The sequence below is a fragment of the Sciurus vulgaris genome, assembly GCF_902686455.1.
Source record: "Sciurus vulgaris genome assembly, chromosome: X".
NCBI lineage: Eukaryota > Metazoa > Chordata > Mammalia > Rodentia > Sciuridae > Sciurus > Sciurus vulgaris.
In genome coordinates this window covers 28,607,884-28,627,920 of record NC_136471.1, presented here as the reverse complement: position 1 = coordinate 28,627,920, position 20,037 = coordinate 28,607,884, and the positions used below count along the sequence as shown (strand labels likewise).

Here is a 20,037-nt window from a genome sequence, read left to right as displayed (position 1 = left end):
GTATCAATAAATCCTTTTTATGCCAGGTGTGGTGGTACATGCCTGTAATCCTAGTGATTTAGGAGGCTGAGACAGTATTATCACAAGTTCAAGGCCAGCCTCAGTAATTTAGCAAGCCCCTAAGCAACTCAGCAAGACCCTGTCTCAAAATAAAAAATAAAAAATAAAAAATAAAAAATAAAAAGGACTGGGAATGTGGCTCAGTTGTAAAGTATCCCTGAGTTCAATCCCCAGTACCAAAAAAGAAAAAAATTGTTTTTATTGCCGAGTAGCATTCCCCTCTATGAATATATCACGCTTTGTTTAACCATTCACCAATTGATGGGTATCTATGTTGTTTCTTGTTTCTGGCTATCACAGATAAAACTGTTACTAGCATTTGTGTAAACATAAAATTTCATTTTTCTAGGATAAGTGCTTAGGAGTAAGCTTGCTGGGTCATATACTAAGTACATATTTAACTTTATAAGAAAGTATCAAACTGTTTTCTAGAGCAAACGGTATGACATTTTAAAAACGTGTGTGTACGTGGAGCTGTGGACGGAACCCAGGGCTTCCTCCACACTACGCAAGTGCTCTACCATTGAGCTACATGCCCAGTCCAAAATCTTCAAACTTACATAAGTAACACATATTCATTGTAAAAGAAAATTAAAATAAGGTAGTATTACATAAAGTAAAAAGTATTATTACAAGCCATGGAAATTTGCACTGCCTCTTTCCTGAAAGGTAACAGTTAGGTTTTCTATATATTCTTCAAGAATGCTTTATGCATTTGATCTCTCTTAACTGTGAACTCTGTTGGGGTAATATCTGTATAGTTCACTGTTGTGTCCCTAGTGCTTAGTATAGAGCCTGAAATAGAGCAGATACTCAAAAAATATTTGTTGAGGGTTTGGGGGTATTTCTCAGTGGTAGAACACTTGCCTAGCATGTGTGAAGCTCTGGGTTAAATCCAAGCAGCAGCAGAAAAAAAAAAAAGATAGTGGAATGAATCTGACCTAACATTCCTATCATTCTTATGTACATATATGAATACACCACAGTGAATCTCACCATCATATACATCCACAAGACATTAATTAAAAAAAATATAAATAGCAGAAAGATCAGTAAAGTAGTGGGAAGGGAAAAAGGGGTGGGAGAAAGGGAGGTGAAGGGGAAGTATTGGGAACTGAATTAGAGCAAATTATATTCCATGCTTTTATAAATATGTCAAAATGAATTTGATTGTCATGTATTATTACAATGAACCAATAAAAATACACATACACCCATTAACAAATGTGATCTACTCTGCAAGCTATTTGCAATTTGTTTTTTTCACATATATATTTGCATATCTCTAGATAAATATATTTGTTTTTAACTTTTGTTTTTGGAAGTGCTGGGGATCAAACCTAGGGCTTTGCATATGTTAGTCAAGTGCTCTATGAATGAATTAAACACCATCCTATATCTGTTTTAATGGAAGGCATAGGACTCACTTTTGTGATGTATCATAGTTTTTCTATTGTCATTTTCCATTATAAAGTTATAATAAAATCTTTATATATGTGTGTATATCTGTATAATTAGTATGAACATATATGTGATAGATTTCTAGGAATAGAATTATTAGGTCAGTTATGTTTTACTGTTCTAAGATACTTAAAAATTTTTTTCCAGTCCCTCACTTTACCCCCAGCACTAGGGATTGAACTCGGGGCACAGCACCACTGAGACACATCTCCATCTCTTTTTATTTTTTGAGACAGGGTCTCTGTACATTGTTTAGGGCTTTGCTAAGTTGCTAAGGCTGGTCTGGAACTTGTGATCCTCACGTCTCAGCCTCCCCTCACTGGGTTTACAGATAATTAAGATTAAGGATGTTTTATAATTGTGACATATTTCATTTAATGTCCTTTTTTTTTCACTTTGCCCTTGATTTTAAAGGGTGCACGTTTTTGGTCTTTCAGTACCCTACAAAAGAAACACCATTTCTTAGGATAGGAGTGGGGCATATAGCATCGTAAACTGCGCATATTATTATATTCCTTCCACATTGTAAATATTTTTTGAACAAGCTTTAGCAAAAAGAAGAGAGAGGCCACTGTGAAACATTCTTAAATGTCAGTATAAATTTGCCACAAAAATAATTTTGGATGTTACACTAGTTACAATTATTAATTTTCATTTTTTACAAAATGAAATCAAGTTTATAAACTAGAACTTTTCAATTTTGTTCAGAGGGTAAAATTGTTTTAAAGTCTCATTTTTTACATGATGAACTTGACAACCTAAATTTACAAAATTGATGAAACACTGTACCATATATCATAAATGTGATGTTTGGAGCAGAAAATCAGTAGTTTTCAGCTAATACTAAAACAGAGAAAAAAACCCAGTAAATCATTTAATATCACTTGATAGTAAATTGGCACAATTGAACTAAATTAATGTAAAACGATTTGGTACATGGCCCAATTTTCCTATTACTTCAAGTGGAATTTTGCATTAACTTATATAACTCTGTAAAATTTCCACTACTCCCTATTTAATGTTCTAGCTGCATCATTTTGCAACTTGAATCTATTAAAAACTGTATAACATTCTATCAAAGATAGTCTATAAAAGAAATGTAAATTTATTTTGAATAGTATTCCACTTTTCATAGCTTTAGAGGTAAGTAAAAATGTCTCAGGCTTTATTTCTTGTTATTGATATTTAGATGTTTCTGTTTAACTTTTATTGTTTGGTTGATTAAATATACCATAATTCTTTTTTTAAAGTTGCAGGATAAAAACCAACGAGCACACCAGATGAGAGAGAAACTAAGACACGGACGTGGAAGAAATATAATTTAAGGACTCAAACTAATCATTATATTGCATTAGGAATGTTTAGATTCGATATAGGGTGCAATGTCCATAATTCACACGAGCTCACACTATTTGTTATTAAATACGTTTTCTTGAAATTGAAATATCATTAAACATTAACAAAAGAAACAGAAACTAAGAGTTTTTAACCAAATTCCACTTTATCAGTATAGGAACTTCTAAAACAGCAAAAGAGACACTGTAATAGGTCACTTCTTCTGTCCTAGGAAAAGCGACGCTTCCTAGGCTGGATAGGCCCTCCCAGAGGTTTTCTCCCGCGTGTAGAGCTCTTGGCAGTCAAAGGTTCAGTACGCTGGATTCGAATAAATAACAACAAAAAACAAGGGTGATAGACTAGAATTAATGGGCAGCGGAAGGAACGGAAGGAGTCCTTTCCTACTTCAAATGTACTGCGGGGAGGACTGGGAGGCAGGATTAGGAACCTAAATTCCTAACAATGTCTTGAGGCCGCCCACGTTTCCAGGAAGGCAGGGACGATCGGGAGACGCGGGGAAGACCGGTAGGTACCCTATCACTCCTTTCCCCCACATTTCCATTTTCTTCACTTTGTTGAGTCCAGTCTCCTCTTCCGCCCCCAGAGTGGCGAATAAATTTGTGGCGCGCCTGGCCTAGCCCAGTAGCCCAGTTCCCTAAGTCTCCTAGATCCTGGAGATAGAGACCATGTCTTGGAACAGTAACTGTGAGTGGCAAAGAAAAAAACATTTTTTTTTTTTTCTTTTCCAGTACTAGGTCTTCCTGTAAAGAGATCAGCTCCCATTCTCTCCACACCCGAAGCAAAAAGCAAAACAAACCGCAGCAAACTCAAGCCCCGTTAAATCACTTAGGATCAGGTGCCAGAGTACATGGAGTTGGGTTCTTCTCCTGGGAAGTAGAGATCAGAGTGAAGGGAGGGTCCTTGGAACTAGGGCCTCAGTTCCTTCGCTGGGAACAGTCACAGGAGGGGACTTGACAGGTGATGTCCTACTGGGCTGCCACCTTGGGGCTGCGCGAGGGGCGCAAGAGCCAGGGCAATGAGTCTCTTGAGCGAGCCCAGCTTCTGAATTCCCACGGCCCGCGGCTCTGCCGGACGTTCCTACCGCCCTCCACTCTACACCCTCCTCCGTTCCCCCCGTCCCCCCAGGAAAGACAGAGGAACCCTGGTGCCACCGAATCCCCGGGGGAAGCGCGTCCAAACGAATGAGTAAGTCAGGCGCGGGCACGGCACCTTGTTTACCCCACTCGGCGGCGCGCCCCTGCGGGCGCCTGGTTTACAGAAGGCGTCGGAGACGCTGAACCCGGGAGTCAGTCGGCCACGATTGGTTGGTGATTGGGAGGAGAACTCTGGGTGGGCGGGCCAGAAGCCAACTATTGCAGTGGCAGCTCTCTGCCGCTAGATGCCGCTCCCTCCCAACAGGAGCCGGGCGCGTGTTGGTGGCCGACAGATGGCGCCTGCGCGTTCCATTCGCCTCCAAGTCGCCGAAGAGCGAACACCCCAAACAATCCCGAAGCGCCACCAAAAATAAAAAAAAATAAAAAAAAAAGAAAAGAAAAAAAAAAAGAAAAAAAAAAAAAACCCGCCGGATCCGACCGCCACTTTCAAAACCCCCCACCGCTCTAGAACCGCGGGAGCTTCCGTCCCTGAGTAGAATTCGAGGGTGTAAAGAAGAGGAAGGGGAAAAAATCTTGTACCAGCCCAGGGGTGAAGAAGCCCCCGGCCTGAGAAAGAAGGAAGGAGTGGGGGAGGCGAACAGTCTCGTTGCTGCCTCTGTGTACGCTGAGGGGGGAGGTAAGTTATAAAATGGCGGAGGCGAAGCTTCTAGAAGTTTGGAGGGGCACCCGGAGGGCGCGGGGCCCACCGTGAGGTGTGTATGGTTGAAACAGGGCGACAGACAGGAGTTGGGAGGGAAAAGAGGCTGGGCACTCTGTTGCCATTTAATTTCCCTCTCTGCTTCCTTTGCCCCCATGGGGGGCAGCCATGGAGTGAGTGTTTTAAGTCCAGGCGGGGAGAATCTTCCTCGCCCCCGCATCACCCTCAGCCCTCCTTTCTCCCCCCAAGTCGCCACCCCAACACTTCCAAGGAACTTCCAGCCCCCCTTCCTCCCTACCTCCTACTCCTAGAGTCGCTTTCTACCGCAGGACTCTTCTTTCCGACTACCCTCGCTGAAGATTTTCTCTTCCTTCCCTCGCCCAACTCTCCCTCGGGGCCTCTACGGAGGACCCCCCCCATGGGTGGCCCAAAATGGAGAACGCGGAGCAGCGCAAGATGGAGGCTCCGCTTCTCTGTGTAGCATTAGATTTAGGTTCCTTTTCTCCAGCAGGCTCTTAAGCCTAGGGAGACCCAAAACTGGAGGTGGGGTGGGGTGCGAGCCGTAGTCGGGGGAGGCAAGCTGGGGAGGCCGTAGCTGGGGTGGGGGAGAGCGCGGTATCGTGGAGAGGGGAAGGAAGAGAGCAAAATGGTGGTGCTGGGAGCCTGGGGGGAGGGGAGAATGAGGAGGCTCAGTTGTGTATATTTGGGCCTCGGACCGAGGGAGGCGAGGGAAAATCTACTCTGATCACACCCCTCCCTCGTGCCCCCTCCCTTCTCCCTTCCCCTCCTTCCTTTCCTCCCTCCCCTCCCCTCCCTCCCTCTCTTCCTCCCTTCCTAGAGAGGGAACAACATTCATGTGACGGGCCCCTCTGCTTCTCCCCCGCCCCATCATCTCCAGCGCGTGGTGGGGGAACTGCTTGGGAAAGCGGTTGGCATCGATCTCTCCATCCCTTCCGAGGCCCGAGTTCGGTCAGTTTTCTTAGGGCAACAATTTTATAAATAGGCTGGGGTCTGGCGGCGTTGGCCCCCGCGCGCAGACCTTGCCCCGAAGGGGGCCCTGCCTGCCTGGCATGGGCGGAGGGGGGAAGGGCGGGAGTGGAAGGCTGTTTGTTGGGGGGTTTTGGCGCCACTTTTGTTTTAGTTTTAGTGCTGCTTTTCATTCCCACCCCCACCCGCACTGTCTTTCTCAAGGCACGAACTGAGCTGATCCTTGCCCCAGGTAGGCAGCCTCTGCTTTTTCCCTCCACACTTTTATTCTTGCTTGAGGGCGACTTTCTTTTTTCTTCTCCCACGTATCCGGAGCTCCGTGGACGGCAATTTGAGGACGAAAAGGGTCGGATGGGCCATGGGAGAGAGAAGGTGTGGGAAACAGCATCAAGTAGTTCCGCAAAACTTTGAGCCCCGTTCCCATTTTCTTCTGGCCTACAACCGTAAACGTATTGTTGATTTCGGCCTTTTTCCCCCTCCCGTCGCGAGAATGTCTTGTTTTGCCTTTAGTTTTTTATAAACCGCTGTACTTTCGACATTTAGGTTCCGCTCCTTCTCGGTGTGTATGTCATTTTATTTTTAATCCGTAAGTGTAATGGCTTATCGTGTGATTTTTCGTGCTCCGGTGTGCACCCTTAATTCTTAATATTGCATTAGTAGTTTCATCCGGTCTGTGAGACTTTCTCCTCCGTGGCCTAGGATGTTTTTTATGTTGCCTGCCACCCCCCACCTTCGCCCTCGCTCTCCCTTTCTCTTGGATGTAGTTTTTAAATCGAGGGTCACGGGTTTTGGCGAAATGGTTATTTACAGGTCACAGGCTGTATCTGGTAGAAACTTTTGATCCGTAGGGTTAGGTTTAAGTGAACGAGAAGCTTGTGTTGGTTTGCAGTGGTTCCTTAAAATGCGCGGGCCGCTTCCCCCCGCCCCCCGTAAAGCCCAGTCTTCCCTTCACACCGGAGTGGAAATTCCATGCCCCTTTTCTCCCACGGACCGCCGTATTTCACAGCAGCCACACCCTGTATTTGTCTCCGTGGATCGGACTCATTATCAGCTTAATTTAGTGACTCTTAAACCACCATGATGGGACTTGCTTAAGCACGAAGCTTCTTTTCCTGTTTAGTCCTAGTGGTTAGTGTCGAAAGAGGAATAATCGAGGTTTCTTGATGAAACCTGGTGCGGTCCAAGCTCTGCCTTTTTTCTGTTGTCTTTTTTCCTACTCCGGGCTGTTGGCGGTGTCAGCACCGCTGCTGGGGGCGGGGGGTGGAGGGGAGAAAGAGTCGGGTTACCGAAGTGCGTCATTCCTGGCTCTAGCAGGGCCTGCTCGGGAGCTGCTGGTGTTTGTTACTGTCCTCGCAGCACTTTCCTGCCAACCTTCTCTCTCTGCGTATTGGTTAGGAGCAAAAGCAGGAGGCGGTCTCCTAATTCTGTCTGTAGCCTAGCGCGTTGCGTTTAAGGGTATATGTGAACTTATTTTTTTTTTTTTTTGGAAAAAAAAACACCGGCCCTGGAAAGTGGATACATTTCTGTCTAATGACATGCAATTCAGGTAGTTTAGACTTGGTTTCAGATGTTTTCCAATGAACAGTGGGGTCAATTTTGAACATTTTAAACCACTTAGGTTAAAATGCCTGGTTTTCTTGCTACATTGATATCAATCTATAATTAGGGATCAGAAGGACCAGTTAAGGCGTTTAAGTGTTCAGCGGTTTTTCAAGTGGTTGAATTGTAATTTTATGACACATTATGTTAAATAGTCTGGTTTTTTTCGTTTTCAGCTAAGGTGCTATGTGAATGCGAGCTAATTGTAAATGTTTTGAGTTCATTTTCACCACATATTCTTGTTTATCCTGTCAGATATAACTTAAAATATATCCACTGGGTTTTATGGATTTCATTAAAATTCTTGAAGATGGTTCTTTTTTTTAACCGAATTCTTAAAAGAAGTTTATTATTTTATCTAGGAGTTGTATTGGGTGCCTGTATAGTTACGTTGTTAGATTCTGGACTTATTAATCTGCTAGTTTGATATTTTGTGTCTTTGAAATTTTTCTGTGTACTTATTAAGCACAGTGTATTCTTTTTTCTGAAGATAATGAGGGGAGGGAGTGGTCAGGAGGTAGAGATGAAACAAAAATGGCCTTGAGTTGATTATTGTAGCTAGATGAGTACAGGAGAGTTCATTGTCGCTCTTATTCTATTTTCGTGTGCTGAAAATTTCCATAGTTAAAGAGAAAAAAATATTGAAGAAAATTTTCAAAGTTGTTTTTGCAATCTTCCTGTGATGACTTAAATTTATACTTACATGTCAAAATTATTTACATGGGAAACAGCCTTGCGTATAAGTAATTTCACAGTGCCTGGCATATGAACTTTCAAAAAATATTTAAACTGAACCAGTATAGAACAAGCAACATAAGTTCTTTTACATTGGTTGAACTTTAACTTAGTTTGAATGTGCTCTACTTTTAGTTTCCTTTTAAGTTCTTTGAAAATAGGAAAATTCCATTTGTAAATTTTAAAAATTCTGCTTGGTGTCTATTTCATCAACTTGGAGTTAGAGTGAGTCAGTATGAAAGGGATTTACTATTAATAGGAGGGGCTTTGGCAGTCGGAGTAAGACACAGTGGAAGGGATTGGGGTGCCATAGGGAGCATTCCTGGTAAGATCAAGGTAACTGAATTCAGCTCCAGTATTTGGTGTTTAATGACTGGGTAGAGAAGCAGATTGGAAAAGAAATGTACTTATTACCCATGCCTTCCCACTGTGAAATAACTGTAGTATTCTAAGGTATCAGACTGGCAGGGAGGACAAAACAGGTTCTTTTTAAAAAAATAATATGAAAATGAGTGTTTACACTCAAAATGACTTAAATCGTTTCCCCTTCGGCGATCTGGTGCTGTAATTGGTTAGAAGTTGATATTTAAACTATTTTATTATTTTCTGCTAGTAATATTTTTTACCATTGCCCATTGGCAGTAAAAGTTCATTGCAATTAAAACCCTCCAACTCTTAGTGTATTCTTGAACTTCCCCTAAAGTCTAAGGTAAGTGTCTTATTTTCTGCAGTTCTCTATTGTAAAGTGTCAGGTTTATTCCTCCTCCCCATGGGTTGTATTTTTGAATATATGTCAAAGTTTGGAAGAAAATACAAAATATTTAATTTTTGTGGATGGTAAAATGTTCCCTAATCATTATTACGGCAAAATTCTACCCCAGTCAGGGAAAATATAGTTTTCATCTGGTAACATTAGTCTGTGTATTTCATATTTCAGCTTTAGGAAGATATTAAAGGAGGACAGATTACACATTTCAAATTTTTATTCCTATGCAAATATTCTTAAGTAGATGATTGTATCAGATTTATTTTCTTGTGGTGAGGCAGTAGCTAAACTGCTAAGCCAACAAATTATGAGTTTGGTAACTTTGAAGTTTATTTAGTTTGGATTTTTTGAAAGTCCACTGATAAGATTTTAATGAAATTAAATTCTACATTTCCTTTTCATTGCTTTCCTTTTTACCCTTATCAACTTCTGTGGTTGCCTGAAAACCTATGAATTAAAGTACTGTAGTTGGGGGGGGGGGGTCAGGCTAGGGCTCAGATCTATTCCTTTGGGAATGTAGAGTTAGATCTGAAGATATGCTTTGGACAGTTTAGTAATGCTTAATATTGTGCATGTTTAATGTCATGTGTGGGAAGGTAGTAAACACTGAATAGACATATTCTTTTTGCTTTGGGTTCTTTTAATAGATGGAAAACTTCAGTGTTCAATGCTGTAAGTTAACTTTTGAACTTAAAATTTGTATTAAGTTAAAATTTATGATTTACTATATAATAGAGCACTGTTTTGGGAGTTCAGAGTAACAAAGAAAAGGGATGGTCTTAGATATGAACATTAGCATATATTGAAACGTGATTGTTGAAGATATTTTAAAATTACAGGCTACTTTAACAGTTCTTCACATTTTTCACTTTTGATGTGTGCTTAGGACTTAATGTATGGTGCAGTACTGTGCCTGTATAACAGTTTTTTATATCATTTGGATATTCTATGTGGTAGTTACTGCATGTTCCCTTTGACAAAGATATAAGAAAACAAAATTGTCAGTTTGATTTTTTTCTCAGTCTCCCGAATTGCCTTATTTGCATTTAATTCAACCAAATATTTTTGGTGTAAATTGTGTTGCTTTGTGGAGTCTGATTTTTGTGTGTGTGCATTTAAAAAGTCTACACATTTTCGGCAGCTGTGGTAAACTGTTTCCTGAATTGTGCTTTTATATATATATGCTTGCTAGAGTTTTTGGGTACTGATACTAAGAAGTTAGTGTTAGTCAAGAGATTATTGAAATTATTTTACGCTCTTACTCCATAGGACGAAAAATGGTATGTTCTTTTTTAAAAAATTTAATTTTAATTGGAAAATACATAACTAGGCTGGATGAGAGGAACTGGAAATTTCTGTGTGCTCTCGATAACTTAATGTACAACTCAAAAGGTAAAATCCCTTTATAAAAAGTTCTTTTGGGCATTTTTGGGAATGAGTCTTCCTTATAGTTTTTCAAGAAGAACATTGTTGTAAATAGTGTGTGACCTAACTTTTTGAAATCTGGAGTATTCAAAGAAGCATACTTTGAGTGTAATTTGAATTCCTTTTTAAGTGTAAAGAACTGTTTTAATATAAACTGTTTAATCTTCTCAGCCACCTTGCAAGATAGGTGGTCCTTATCATTTTATAGATGAGGAAATTAAGGCTCTAGAGAGTAAATGACTTGTCCCCAGTCACACTGGATTAGCCTGGGCCCAAATCCTTTTGTGCTTTTTTTTTTGGTTAAGCTCATTTGTTTCCCTTATCTGGTTTAGTTCTTGGGCTATCACCAGAAAGCATGCATCATTATTTTAATTTTGTAAAATCAAGATATTTTTCATGTACAGTGTAAGATAATACAGATTTTTAGCCAGGGTCAGGCGAATTGCAGCTGGATAAAAAGTGTGTGTGTGTGTGTGTGTGTGTGTGTGTGTGTGTGTGTGTGTTATATTGTGTACCAGTTGGCAAAATAATTGAAATAAAGCTGAACCCTCCCCCCACTGGAGATTGAACCCATTGTCTCTCTACCACTGAGATATATCCCCATCCCTTTTACATTTCTAAACGGGGCTGGGCATGGTGGCCAATGTCTATAATCCCAGCGACTCAGTTTAGGAGGCTGAGGCAGGAGGATCCAGAGTTCAAGGCTAGCCTCAGCAATTTAGGAAGACCCTGTCTCAAAAAAAAAAGGACTGGGGATGTAGCTTTGTGGTAAAGTGTCCCTGGGTTTAGTCCCCAGTACCACAAATAAAAAAAGAAATCGAAACAGAGTCTACCTAAATTGCCTCAGCTGTCCTTGAACTTGCCATCCTCCTGCTTCAGTGGTACAGGTATGTGCCACTGTGCCCAGTTAAGACTTTAGCTTTTTTTGTTGTTGTTGTTGTTTTGGTACTGTGGATTGAACCCAGAGCCTCACACGTGCTAGCCAAGTGATGATGTACCACTGAGCTGTATCCCCAGCCTGAATCTGAGCTTTGATGTTGTCTGAACATACTTATTAAAGATTTTGGGATAATAGGTCGAATTCTTTTTTTGTGTGTGTGTGTGTGCGTGTGTGTGTTTTGCGGGGGTGCTGTAATACTATGGTATCTAGAATAGTTTCACAATAGTTTTTTTTTTTTTTTTCCCTACTTTTGGTCAATCATGCTTTGTCCAAAGTGGAATTTAAATGTGTCTGAGGATATTTTCCCAGTCCTTCAGCTTTATTGAGTGGTTAGAGCTGAATTAAAAATTTAGGAAAATAAGGCACTGCTCTTGTTTTGTAGGGAGATCTTTATTTTTGTGGCACTGGGGATTGACTCCAGGGATGCTCTACCACTGAGCTACAACCCCAGCCCTTTTTTATTTTTAATTTCGAGACATGGTCTTGCTAAATTGCCCAGGCTGACCTTGAACTTGCAGCCCTTTTGCTTTCACCTCTCAGTAGGTGGGATTACAGGTTGTGTGCCACTGTGCCCCACTCCCATTATTTAATAGTACCTATATCCTTTTTCAGACCGGGTGCAGTGGCACATGCCTGTAAATCTAGCTACTTGGGAGACTGAGGGGGAAGGATCAAAGGTTTCAGGCCAGTCTGGGCAACTTAGAACTGTCTCAAAAGAAAAAAGGGTTCGTTGTGACTAAGTGGTAGAGTTGCTTGCCTAGAATGTGCGAGGCTCTGGGTTCAATCCCCAATTCCTTTCCCCTGCAGTTCTTGTTGCTTCTGTTGAATATCTTTTGTTTGCTGTTTCTTTTTATTTTAGTTCACCTTTTCCCTTACTAATTTTCTTTTTGTTGTTGTTGTTTTTTTTTTTGTATCAGGTGATCGATATTATCAGGGCCCCAGGTTATTAGATTTATTTAGTGATAAGTATCATTGTCTCAGTTTTCTTTCCTGTTTTTCATACACTATAATTAGAATTTTTTTTTTATCTGAAGGAGTGGATTTCTGACCTAACAAATTAGCAGAGACCAAGTCAAACTGAAAAAAAAATTAAATTTTTAATACACACACACACACACACACACACACACACACACACACTTTACATAGCCATGCGTTGAGTTTATACAGTTAATGTTTACTATTCTCTTAAGCTTCATCCTGTAGGAAATAGTTTTCTTAGGTCATAAACAATCTTCCACCCAAACTCTTCAGTATTGAATCTTTTCATCCATATTTCCTCTGTGTATTCCAAGAATACCAAGAACACCAAGAACTGGTACCCAGACAATTACATCCCAAGGCATACATCAGATGTAATGTTTAGTTTCTCTACTGCACTTTCTTTTGTTGTGTTGTTTTTGGTACTGGGGATTGAACCCAGGAGTACTCTACCACTGAGCTGTATCCCCAGACTCTATTATGTATGTATGTATTTATTTTGAGACAAGGTCTCACTAAGTTGCTGCGACTGGCCTTGAACTTGGAATCCTCCTGTCTCAGTGGTCCTGAGTAGTTGGGATATAGGTGTGTGCCTCTGTGCTGGGGCTCTTCTTCACATCTTGAAAGGTAGTTCAGTATAGGAAATAGCCACCCAAATAATTTTCTGAGTTTTGTAATTAATGTGAGGAAACTTGGTCAAGAAAGACTGCCTAAATATTAAGGGACTTGGATTGGCATTAAACATAGTTTTACTTTTGAGTCATTTTCCTTTTGGTAACCTTAATATAGTATCTTAAAATTTATGTTTGATATAATGTGAATGCAGTTGATAATATTGCTATCTCTGGGATAAATTGGTTTGTGTTGATTTCAGGCAGTTAGCAGTACTTAGTTGTTTTACAGAGTTGAAAATGGGAAGTTAAATGCATAATTTTATTTGTGAAAAGGAGTATTGTGGGAGCCCTGTTCATTATACAATGCAAAATCTTATCAAACTTACTGGTAGTGATTAATATTGACAGTAACCAATACTAACTGGACTTTTATATGTCATACATGTTACAGATACTTTATATGTATTTGCTCACTTAATCTTCATAACCCTTTGAGGTAGGATGACCATGTGATATGCATGTGATTCATTGTTTAAGCCAGCATTCTTTTTTACCCCCAGTGATACTGGGGATTGAATTCAGGGCCTTGTACATGTAGAGCAAGTCCTCTACCATTGAGCTTCATCCCTGGCTATGAGCCAGGATACTTTTGAAAGTGAAAGGGGGCATTAACCAGATGGCATGCTGGGATAATAGCGTAAACTAGGACTGTCCCACAGAAACTGGGATGTATGATTGACCCTAATTAATACCCCCCTTTTCAGAAAAGGAAACTGAAGCATAGGGAGGCCAAGTAACTTGCCCAATTAGTAAGTGGTACGAAGGAATTTGAAATCCCTACAGAAATTTCTGTGGGCATGAAAATGATTTGAGTTACTTTAAATTGTTGTATTATGAGTGCTTATTTTTACACTTTTGGCGGAGTTCATTGGTACAGGATCAGTAGTAAAAGACAAGATAGTGCTTTTTAAAACCCAGGAGACTTTCCACTTGTTTTTTTTTCCTAAGTGACTATTAGACTAGGGTGATTATAGATCAGTGTGTAAAGCAACTTTCTGAGTCCCCCTAAGTAAAATAAAATAAAGCACTCCATCTGAATTTTCCTTTCATATTATTTAGGTTTCCTTTACCATTTTCTTAGGAAATGGTGGATTGTATATTTCATGGGAGTTCTGAGAAGACACCTGAAAGATGAGAAATTATTTTGTGACTAGAGAGAAGTGGTATTAGAAAAGAAAGAAGGTCCAGTTTAGAGACTTATCTAAAGTTAAACTGATTCTGTAACAATTTGAGATTTATGCCTTGTAGAGATTGATGTGTCATTTCATAAAATCAGTAGTCCTCTTGGGGCTGGGCTCAGAGGTAGAGTATGTGTTTTGCATTTTTCAGGGCCCTGTGTTTAATCCCCAGCACCAAAAACCACAACCAAACCCATAAATAAACTTCACTTTTATTTATGGAGAATTTTGTAGTTATTTTGTATTTTTGTCTTGTTTGTTTGTGGAGCCCCCATTCCCAAAAACTTTCTGAAGGTGAATTTGAAAGTGGAAAAACGATTTTGGCACAAAGATGGACCTACTGTATTGTAAACTAAGATTTTTTTCCCTTGAGTCTGGGTGAGTTGTAGAGATCTGAGTGAAAATATTTCCAGTTTTTTTTCATACTTGGCTGTTTTAATATTTATGGAATAATTTCTTCTTTCTACTTAGAGCTAGTTCAGTTTTGTAGGTGGTATTCTATCTTACTAACATGACTGAAGCATCATTAAATAGGTTTATTTATTTATTTGTGGTACTGGGGGTTGAACAACGGTGCTTTACCTCTGAGCTATATTCTCAGCCCTTTTTATTTTTAATTTTGAGATAGATTCTCATTAAATTGCCTAGGCAGGCCTTGAACTTGTGATCTTCCTCAGGCTCCTAAGTCTCTGTTACTACCCATTAATTTTTTTTTTTTTTGTCTCGGGGGTCTAACCATGTTGCCCAGGCTGGCTTTGAACTCTTGATCCTCCAGTTTCAGCATCCCTAGTAGCTGGGATTACAGGTGTGTGCTGCTATGCCTGGCACAAGTTTTTAGTCTTCTATTTAGTTCCTTATCCTTAAAATTATCAGGAAGAGAAGATACATCTTGAAAGAGGACTACATTTCCGACCAGGTTGAGTTTGTGTGTTGCATAGTGATAAGTGGACAGAATATTTTTGGGGCGATTTAGTATATGAAATTAATGCAGTTTTAAAATTGTATTGCTGGTTTCCAAGATGGAGTTCACAGATGGGATGAGGTTCATGAGTACTCAAATGATGTATAAAATGTGTGAATTTTAACAGATTCTCAAGGATTCATATATTGTTAGATCATTTGGTATTTCAATCGCATATTAGAGATGGGATATACAATAATATACTAGATTACATAATCTCTGCCCCCAGGGAATATTGTTAGTTGGACTTTATCACCACAAAAGGACTAAAAGTTCCTATTTAAAAAATATTACATGCTGGAATTGGTCTGGATTATAGAATATTGAACTAAAACCAATAACTATCAATGCAATTTTTTTCCTTTCTTTCTTTCTTTTTTTTTTTTTTTTTTTTTTAGTACTGGGGATAGAACCCAGGGCCTCCGACCCCCAACCTGCCATCAGTGCAGTTTAGTCATAAATGTCCTTAATTTGAAATTAGTGACATTTATTTAAAAATAAGTACTGCTCTGAAAAACTTTGGGGGAGGGCTGGGGTTGTAGCTCAGTGGTAGAGCATTTGCCAAGCATGTGTGAGACATTGGGTTCAATGCCCAGCACCACATAAAAATAAATAAAGGTATTATGTCCATCTACAACTAAAAATACATATATATATTTTTTGCGGTACTGGGGATCGAACTCAGGGCCTTGTGCTTGCAAGGCAAGCACTCTACCAGCTGAGCTATCTCCCCAGCCGTAAAAATATTTTATAAAAACTCTAGGGGAACAATAATGTTTGAGAACTCTAATGTAGTCTTGGAAAGATTCAGCCTTTGGTGGTTAATAAACTAAGTTGAAGGAGTCCATGATGATCTCCTAGAACAAATTACTGTTACTCAAAAGTTGAGGCCTTATAAATGGTGTATCATGGTTCTGTGTATAATCAGCAGTCAACAATATTTTTTTTTAGCTGGTTATGGTGGCATAGTCCTGTATTGGGAGGCTGAGGCAGGAGAATTTCTTGAGTGCAGTAGCTAGAGGCCAACCTGGGCAACACACCACCAATGGCTTTTTTTAAAGTATAGCAATATTTATTTTGTTTATTTATTTATTTACAGAATGCATTTTAATTCATTGTACAAAAATGGAGCACAACTTTTCATTTCTATGGTTGTACACGCTGTAGATTCACACCATTAATGACTTCGTTTTATGGGATACTCTTGGGTCTTTAAGTTCTAAATGTGTAATTTTATTTATTTTTGATACTGGGGATCGAACCCAGGGGTGCTTTGCCACTGAGCTACATCCCCAGCCCTTTTTACTTTTGAGACAGGGTCTTCCTAAGTTGCTTAGGGCTTCACGAAATTGCTGAGGCTGCCTTTGAATTTATAATCCTCCCAAGTTGCTGGGATTTCAGGTATGTGCCATGGTGCCTAGCTAAATGTGAATTTTAAATGAGAATTTAAATTTATACATGATCACATTTTAATTTTTGACCTTGGTTGCTTTGCTGTATGTCAACTTGAATTTTTTGAGGGGAAGCTATGGGGGATTGAACTCAGGATTGAACTCCATGGCGCTTGACCCTTGAGCCACATCCCCAGCCCTATTCTGTATTTTATTTAGAGACAGAATCTCACTGAGTTGCTTAGTTCCTCACTGTTGCTGAGGCTGTCTTTGAACTTCCGATCCTCCTGTCTCAGCCTCCAGAGTCTCTGGAATTACATGTGTCACTGTGCCCAGCTAGCTTGATATTTTTGGTAGCAGTATATAATACTTACAAAATTGATTATATATGGCACACACAGTTATTGAGGTTTGGTATGTTTGAAGTATTTTCAGGATTTGGATGTGTGATATTCTCTTTGATTTCTAATCTTTTTGCCTTTTCGAAAGCAAAGAGAACTTTTCCACTGCCTTGTACCTAATTTGCAAACTTTATGGTGACTAAAATGTTACTACAAAGAACACATTTAATGTCCTTTCACTAAAAAGCGACATTTTTTGTGGTCTAAAGAAATAGTATTAAAAATATTTAGGAACATTAATCTTTAAGAATTTCCATTCTACAATAAAAGAGAGAAAATGTAGGAAATATTAGCAGAGCCGTAATATTTTTCCTTTGGGATATGTCCCTCCCTATTTCCACCATTCATTCAGGCCAAAAAAGACATTCCTTAGACTTGACTCCTGGCAGGAAAATTGAGGAAGTGGTGGTAGCCATGGCTGGCAAGGAAGCAGAAACAAGAAGGTATGTTTTTGAAAGCAAACTTGTCAATGACAAATGGATTTTTCCAGTTCTGAGTATATGTACTTTTTTGAGTCTTGATTAAATATCAATGCATAAAGTGCTGCTATTCATTAAGGATTATTCAATAGTTGCATTCATATTTGGGTGAGGACTCATTTGGACAATATGGAATTTTATTAGGGAAGTTCCTTTAATAGGGAATTAGTTCCTAATCCTTTGAAGTCAAACTGAAGCAGTTATTCCGCAGTGTAGAAAAACAAAACCTGAGAAGTAATTTTTTGGTGTATAAATATGTAGTGTTTAAATGTATACTATCAGTGGATATCTAAATTTATCTCATAAATAAATTGTTAGCTTTCTCAGTCTAGGAACCATGTTTTTATCTGATACTGAGTCCTGATCTCATTGTACAGTTTGTATTACACAGGTTCTCAAATGATAATTGAATTAAAACCTTAGGTTTTCTAGAAATGTAACTCTGGATTATAATTGTAGTATTAGTATTCACATTCAGTAACTGTATGTTGTAAGAGAAGTAGTCAGTTTCCCCCACTTGGCTTTGCATTAATTGTGAAGTTTGTTTCGGACAGGATACTATTCATAGTGTCAGTTTGCTAACATGGCAGTTTGTAGTAGGCTTCCTAACATTTAGTTTTTTGTTTCTTAAAACAACCCGGTGAGGTAGTTGGTGTTTCTTTTCATTTACTGAAGTTCAGAATGGTTAAATGACTTGCCCAAGATCACTCAACTAATAAGTGGCAGAACTTACTTTTGAATCTAATTCTGCCTGATTCCAGAGTACTTCTTTACACGGTGATACACTGCCTCCCAGTGGGATGATTTATAGATTTCATAGTGATGCCTTCTTTGGAGAAAGAAAAGAAGACAAAGATCTTAAATAGACAGGACAGAGGAGGAAGTTAAACTTCTCACATAATTCAGAAAACTAGCAGATTGGATGGGAGAAAAGCTTATTTTCTCCTGAGAGCTGGTGGAGGATAAATCATTCTCAGTCTGCAGTTGTACAGGATACATTTTATTTTTAATAAATAGCCAGTGATATTTAAAAAAAGGTTGGGTGGAGGGGAGATGATAGTTTGTTATATCATACTGTTTTTATTCTTGGTAAAGTGACATTTGAAATAATTTTGAGGACTTAACCATTTTATAACAAACTTTGAAACAAAATGTTATCCAAAGCATTGTTGGCTTATATCTCAGCTCAAAGATTGTGTTTCTACTAAAAATGAAGGGCAACCATTCCAATAGGAACAATCTGTTCAGGTAAACTGGTCTAAATCAGGCAACATTATGTTGCCAGTTTGTTTTCTTTTTTTTATTCCCCCCCCCCCTTTTTTTTTTTGCAGTGCTGGGCCTTGCACATGCTAGGCAAGTGCTCGCATCCCCATCCACCCACTAGCTTCTCTTGTGCTGCTTTTTCAGTTTCAGTGTCTTTATATTTTCTGAAGTTCTCTATAGAAACTACGTTTTTAATTATTACTTTTTATTTCAGGGGGATACTGGGGATTGAACTCAGAGGTACATTACCATTGAGGTACATCCCCAACCCTTTTTTATTTTTTAAGACAGGGCCTCACTAGGCTGCTTGGCCTCACTAAGTTACTGAGGCTGCCCTTGAACTTGTAATCCTCCTGTCTCAGCCTCCCAAGCTACTGGGTTTACAGCATGAGCCACAGGGTTTGGCAAAACTAACATTTTGATGGTGGTTTCTTTTTCTTTTTTGTTTTTTTACTTTTTTTCTATTGCTACTTTAAAATAGTCGATAACCCTATATGGAGGCACTGAAATAGAAAAAAATTATAACCAATTTAATCCTCCCAACAATCATTTGAGATAGCTACTATCATTATTGTCTATTTACTGGCAAGGAAAAGATGCAGGGAATTTAAACTTACCAAAGGACATTTACCTAGGAAGAGGGAGAGCCTTGATGTGAACCCTGACATTGTGGCTACCAAGTCCATGTTCTTAGTGCCTCACCATCATAGCGCTGCAAAGTGGATATTAATGTGAATGGTTTTCTCATTCTGGCAGTGCATTTTAAATCTTCTATTTAGTTGTGGAGTATGTTTGTGCATCCTTAAAATAATTTTAGGGATTAGCAAAGGACTGAGCAAATCTCTCATCCTCAGATTCCCCAACTATAAAGTAGATTTAATTTACCTGTCTTTGGGTTATTATAGAGATGAGATAACAGTAATTTTTTGGACATTTTGTGTGTGTGTGTGCGAGAGAGAGAGAGAGAGAGAGAGAATATGCTGAGGGTTTTACTGGCATATTAGGCCCCAGATAACTAATATTCTCATTTATCAAGTATATTCCTTGTGTCAGGTACTTAATATAATTTACTATCTTTTATTCTTATATGGCAGAGGGAATATTATACCCATTTTACTGATGAAAAACGGAACCTGAAGAAATTATAAACCTAAAGGAATTTAAAAAATTCGTCCAAATAATTTCTCACCTTGTAGTCTTTGTATTTACTGGCCCCTCTGCCTGTCTTGGTTTCTTATTTCTTCAGGATATTTTGCTTAAATATTATCCTTTAGGTGAAGTATTTGTTGACCAGGGCATAATTATGGTGTCCTTTGCTCCCAGCCCTCCATTTCCTCTTATTTACTTACTTACTTTTGGTTACCAGGGATTGAACTCAGGGGCACTTGCCCAGTGAGCCACATCCCCAGCCCTATTTTGTATTTTATTTAGAGACAGGATCTCACTGAATTGTTTAGCACCTTGCTTTTGCTGTGGCTGGCTTTGAACTCATGATCCTCCTGTCTTCGCCTCTGGAGCTGTCCATTTCCTCTTTATTCTTCATAACTCTCATTAGTACCAGACATGTTTACATGGGTTGTCTATTTTTT

The 20,037-nt window shown here is 39.3% G+C and overlaps 1 protein-coding gene across 5 annotated transcripts in view; it reads left to right on the top strand.

Moving 5' to 3' along the window:
• Positions 1-4,322: 4,322 nt before the first annotated feature.
• Positions 4,323-20,037, top strand: part of STAG2 (STAG2 cohesin complex component) — a 147,776-nt gene continuing 132,061 nt past the window's right edge. For 2 of the 5 annotated variants that reach the window (XM_079123343.1, XM_079123344.1), the window contains exon 1: positions 4,323-4,647. The gene's annotated coding sequence lies outside the window, so the exon portion shown is untranslated. Of the gene's footprint in view, positions 4,648-5,501; positions 5,638-20,037 lie in introns of those variants that run through there. The other 3 variants (XM_079123345.1, XM_079123342.1, XM_079123346.1) reach the window with 2 other exon arrangements.